Below are 6300 nucleotides of genomic sequence, written 5' to 3'. Positions count from 1 at the left end.
TTGAATTTGAACGTGGCAAAGTACTTCTTTATCAGCGTTCAGGGGATCCATTTCCATCTGCCTTCTTTATCTCTGTTTTTTTCAAGAGTACGCAGGTGGAAGACATAAGTACAGGTAAGATGTGCTTGCTGTTTCCACAAAAGGGCTTCACTTGACTGGTACCCAGATTTATTTTCATTTTTTATATGTGAATGTGGTCTGTATGCTTCAGAGTCTTGTTGCGAACATAAAGGCAAAACTATTTTACGATTTCAGATGTAGATTAAAAGATAAAAGAAAATAAATCTTTTTCCAGTATGACCAACACGCCAAGGTCCCACCATGTGCTTTTAGTAGCAAACAATGGCAAGTAATGCATGATTTTAAGTATTGGAGAAAAGCTTAGAAAAAAATTAGAAACCAAAGAAAATTCCAGGAGCAAGCTGGGAAACCATTTTAACGGAACTCGTTAAAGTTCCTGTGTTCATTTCCATGGGAATGGCAATGTGCCCAATGAAACAACTCAATCAAGTAAAATCTTGACAGGAAGAACGCAATCAACTAAATTAAAAATGAATTGCTCAGTGAACAAGGACAAGCAATGACAGAGTTCTTGTTTGTTAGAAATCGAAGCACAATAAGAAATCAAATATATTCAAATTGACAGTTCCACAGCCCAAACATGACATGATACCCTGACATAGATCTTATACAACAAACTTCTCCTGATCTAAATAGGATATTACAGTTTGATTCATTCCAAAGCATATATGATGTACTGGTTATATTTCGCTCACACAAATATTCAGTGCTACAGAAGACTATATTGTTCTAATCTGTTTCATCTGCCAACAATTAAGCACCCATGTCAAAATTATCACGTGGGATAACTCTCACCACGGTGTGCCATGCTTCTGCTTTTGGATCTTGGACATAAAAGACTTGCTGCACTTGTGAAGAGAAAACGAAAGGATCATGCTCTAATTTTTGTTATGTGTGTATCTTTCGAGAAAAATTCACAAGGGTGAATCCAAACTTATGTTGTCGTAACCTAGCTTGATGATGAACATCATACCATTCACCTTTGCAAAGCACTACCTTGTACTATGCATATGACAATTCAATTATATCTGACAATCTATCATAATAATTCACACCATCATGTGCGATGTTCACTATGCCACTATTTTGTGTCAAGCGTGCAGCTTCACGGCTCATAGTGTGGAACTTGAAACCATTAATACTGTAACCACTGCATCTCACACCACATCTGCTAGGTTTTGCAGCCAATGCTCTAACTTTTGCCGTGATGCTTGTTCCATCCCCTAGGATAGCCTGTTTGTATAAGGGATTATATTAGATCCATTCCATCTATTAATGGTATGCCTAAAATGCATCAATTTAAGATTTGCACACCTTTTGCTCCAACCAATCAGGAAAGTGTTCATTGGTCAACTTCTCAATGGAACAAGGTGTCAAATTAGATGATGGATCCATTTTGCTTTTCTCCTCTTCCAAGAATTCTCTACAACAATCGGATCAGTGTCATGTCATCAAGTTACTACAAAAATAAACATAACGGGGAGCACTGTATGAACAAACCTGCGTAAGTCCTCAAGTTCATCGCAATGTCGCAAGACATATCGATGTGCCCGAACAAGAAGATGCTTATTAAGGTTGACACCAGTACACTTTCCAATTGGTTCACCAGCACTATCAAACAAGTACATGCCTTTTTTTTCATCGGAAGGTTTAGGATTTCTGGATGGCCTAGTAAAACATGTAGTTCCTTCTAAAAATCTTGAACAAAAGTTCAGGCACTCCTCCATGCAATATCCTTCAGCAATTGAACCTTCTGGGTGAGCTCTATTCTTCACAAGTGCCTTTAGCCGAACAAAAAATCTATATCCAATTATGGACATATGTAAGTTGTAAAAATTATTGACAATGATAGTGCAAATTAAATGTAGTTGCATACCTCTCCATGGGGTACATCCACCGGTACTGAACAGGGCCACCAAGTTTAACTTCTTCTACCAAATGCACCATCAAATGCACGCTCACAATAATCTCTTGAATCTTTACCAACTCATCCACATCTATCACCTTGGAGCACAGCATCTTGAAGAAATTAGATAATTCAACAACTATCCTCATAACATCTTTGCTAGGGTAACAGGATTGGAGCGCCACTGGAAGAATGTCATGTAGTAAAACAAGATTGTCATGACTCTTTAGTCCACTCAATGTAAAGTCTTTTATGTTCACACACCTAGATATGTTTGATGCATATCCATCAGGGGTCCTAAGGTTTTTAATTACTAAGCAAACGATCTTCTTTTTCTCTCTAGACATGGTAAAAGGTGCATCAGGAAGCGACTGTTTTCCTTCATTATCCACAAGAGGATGAAGATCCTCTCGAATTCCAAGTTCAACTAAACCTAGTCGTGCATTAAGGTCATCCATTGTTTTATGACAAATAGCCAACAAAGTTGAGATAAAGTTGTCACTCACATTTTTCTCTAAGTGCATTCCGTCTAGATTGTGTCTTAATCTATTGTGTTCCCAATGTGGTAGCTTAAAGAAAATTGACCTCTTTTTCAACCAATCTTTAGGATTCTTCTCTTCCTTAGCACCACTCCCATCTGACTCCTTATTTTGTCCTTTTGTTTTACGCTTGCGTTTCATAAAACTTTCAGCCACCACTTCCTTATTCTTGCCTTTCTTGTTGTCCTTCTTTGCTGTGGACACCTTTTTTCCTAGCACAAACTCTTTCCCTTCTAACATTTTAAGAACAGTTGTGGCACTCATTGTTTTAGGTGCAAGTTCAGTCTCTATTGAGCCATCAAACTGCATCCTTTGCCTTCGGTATCTATAATTTTCTGGCAGCCATCGACGATGACCCATATAGCATAACTTTTTACCATTCTTCAGGCGAAATGATTTTGTCGTTGGACCACAAGAAGGACATGCATATGTACCACCTGTGCTCCATCCATATAGGTAAGCTAATGCTGGAAAATCATTTATAGTCCACAATAGTGTAGCTCGGAGAGGGAATTCTTTTTTCGAAGAGGCATCAAATGTTTCAACTCCATCCCACAACAGTAAAAGCTCATCGATCAGGGGCTGCAAACATACATCCACATCATTACTTGGAGAATCTTGCATGTATATTCTGATCCCTCCCCGAATCATCACCTTGAGCTGGAGTCACAATATCCTCTGGGGCATTATGTTCCATATCTACAAATCCTGACTGAAAATCATCTGCTTCGCCTTGAGACATGCCTGCAACCCTACCAAATGCAGCATGTAGTAGTTCTTCCATGCTATCCGATTCTCCATCCCGACGACCTTGTACTATACCTGAAGTAGGCAATGTTGTGATATTTGGCACATCAACAAATGCAATTGATGGTCTGTCATAATTCTCACCATGATGAACCCAAGTAGTATAACCTTATAATACCGTCGCACCGCTGATGTGTCCTAACTTCATCATGACTCTGGTTTATTCTATTCTTGCACTTTTTACATGGACAAAGTATCTCGCTATCTTGTGGAAGGTCCCGGTAAGCAAAAGCCAAAAATTTCTCAACACCTTCTTCATATGCCGTCTCATGTCTAGCTTTTTTCATCCAACTTCGATCCATCACCCTATGTAAGAAGCTGTAAAATTTAAATAAAACAAATCAGCTAGTTTAATTTGTAGTACATAGTTGTGACTGAGATGAATTTTAGGTGATGGTTAATTCCTAAAATAAAATGTAAACACAATCCTTAATCATTATAGAATTGTGAATTACTACCAAACACAAATTTAATCTACTGGATAAACTCAATTTACTGATAAAACTTAGCAAATTCCAATATTATTTATTCCAAAGCAATATGCAAAACAATTCACTCATAAAACTTAGCAAACTCTGAGTGAATCTGACCGAATAGTGTTAAGCCTGCATAATGCTTTTAAAGATGGCATGCTTCTCAAATAGTTACACTGTATGCCCTTGAGGGAGATGCTTAAGTTACGAAGAATACAGAGAAAGAAAACTTGCTCAGTGAACATTTGGCTGACAGGTTTAAGTAGCCCAAATAAGCTAGTGTTAGTAACAATGTAACAGAATATGGTCTAATCCCGTCAGCTCAACTAGAAATATGAAACTCTACTTTAGTTTTAGGAAGTCTTTCCCTCTCTTTTTTAAGAGGCTTCCACCTAACCAGGTTAAAAAGTAGACCGCAAATAAGAAATAACAGAATTGCACTAATACAAAATTCATGGTCATGCTTCACTAGCCCATATTAGTGAACAAATGTCCTGAAATATGCATCACAAACTTGCGCTAACACTTAGGCCATGGGCTTCAGATCAGAGGAACTAAAGTGGTGATGAGTGATGACCGATGACTACTCTAGGCTTTTAGACTACACAATACACAGGTGGTCTTCAAATACTGTCACCATGTTACCGTGTTAGGGAGGCCATGGCCCCTACTGCCCCCCTCCCCCCTGCTTCTGCCACTGGATTCAAGATTTACCGGCCATACGCTACAATGGATTTGAACCAGACAAAGGGAGAGGGATGTAAGAGGGTGAACCTGGACCTTAACGTAGCTGTCGTGCTGCTACCCTCCAGCATGCCTGGGGAATGAGGATTTCGAGTGAGGCGGTGCCAGTAGCTTCCTGGGGATTTGGATTGCGGCGGCACCGGCGGCTTCCTAGGGATTTGGATTGCGGCGACACCGGCGGGTTCCTGGGCTGGCACCTAGCGCAGCATTTTGTCAAGTTAGGGGAGGAGTGCCGATTTGGCTCGTGGGTGCCTGGCTGGATGTACTGGGTGGGTTATGTGCAGTCAAATATAATTTTATTTAAAGACTTGACATACTTACTTTGCTAGCTCAATGGTATGGCTGCAGGTCTCTAAAATTGCCAGGCGCGGATCGATTTCTTGGAGGCATCATTGTTTTCCTTTTTTTAATTTTGTTGTACACAACTAATTTTAATATGGTTTTTGGCATGCATGTCTCTAATATCTTGCCAAGGTTATAAATATTAGGTTATATGGTAGTATTTTTTTACCAATTCAAATATATTATTTCTTCATCCTTTAGTGATTACAAATATTAGGTTCTCTTGTTTCGAATAAGTGTGTTATTTCCGTTTCGCATCAAAATTCATCTTTACGTGCCTATTGATGGTTATTTGATACGCTTTACGACTTGTCTACATGCTATTCATGATTGAAAGTATGTCAAACTTTGTATCAATTCGATATGCTTTGCTAATCGAGTCAGAAAGCATCTTTACCTGGCTATAGACAATTGTTTGATACGCTTTACAATGTGTCTAGGGAATAATGACGCTTTAAAGCGTGTCTAATTCCGTGTCATTTTGAGACGACTTCAATAGCGTGTTAAAAAATGTCTTTATATGACTAATAACACTATAAGCATGTCTAATATCATAACAGCCTGACACGTTTTTGAAATTGTGTCAAAAAGCATCTTTACATGCTGATGTAGAGACGCTTTTAGCATGCGTTACTACTATAGCGTAGCTAAAGGGGGGTGTTTTCTAGTAGTGGGTTGGAGAAAGAGGAATATTTATGCTTCACAACACGGGTAGAAAACTCGCTTTTAGTCCCGGTTGGTAGGGAGCAAATCTCTCGAAAATCCATCTGGGATAAGCCAATCGAGACAAAAGGGGAGTCTTTTATCCCGGGTCACTCAACTGGGACTAAAGACCCCCTTTTATCCCAGGGTCGCCACGTTAGGCGCTGCAAAAAAAGAAAAAAACTCCCAGGGTATCCACGCGCATGTCGCAAGGCACAAGTCACGCGATTTTTCATGCGAAATATGCGCGTACGCGGTGCGTGGGATTCGAACCCACGACCTCCAGCCTCGCGCATAGCTTCCTTGCCATCCCACCTACACAACACATCTGACTATATAGGGGATGCAATCTTTTTGTATTAACTCGTGGGGATCCTTTTATCCTGGTTGGAAACACCAACCAGAATAAAAGACCCCTTTTATCCCGATTGGTATTACAAACCGGGATAAAAGGGTTCGAGGGTTTTAGTCCCCTTTCAGCCACCCCGTGGGGGACCCTTTTATCCCGGTTTGAAACACCAACCGAGATAAAAGGGGGTCTTTTATCTCGGTTGGTGTTTCAAACCAGGATAAAAGGTCTCTCATGGCCTTTTTTTTCCACTAGTCTTTGCAATCGAGATAAAAGGTCCCAGTTGGTGAGCCCCCCGTCAGTGACCGAGCTTTAGTCCTGGTTGGTAAACCTTTTGTCCCGGGCCAACTTTGATCC

At 40.0% G+C, this 6300-nt stretch overlaps 1 pseudogene; it reads right to left on the bottom strand.

Moving 5' to 3' along the window:
• Window positions 1-810: 810 nt before the first annotated feature.
• LOC140222864 (uncharacterized) lies at window positions 811-3150 on the bottom strand (annotated as a pseudogene).
• Between the last annotated feature and the right edge of the window lie 3150 nt (window positions 3151-6300).

Source organism: Setaria viridis, chromosome 5, assembly GCF_005286985.2.
Source record: "Setaria viridis chromosome 5, Setaria_viridis_v4.0, whole genome shotgun sequence".
NCBI lineage: Eukaryota > Viridiplantae > Streptophyta > Magnoliopsida > Poales > Poaceae > Setaria > Setaria viridis.
This window is presented reverse-complemented; position numbering and strand designations above follow the sequence as displayed.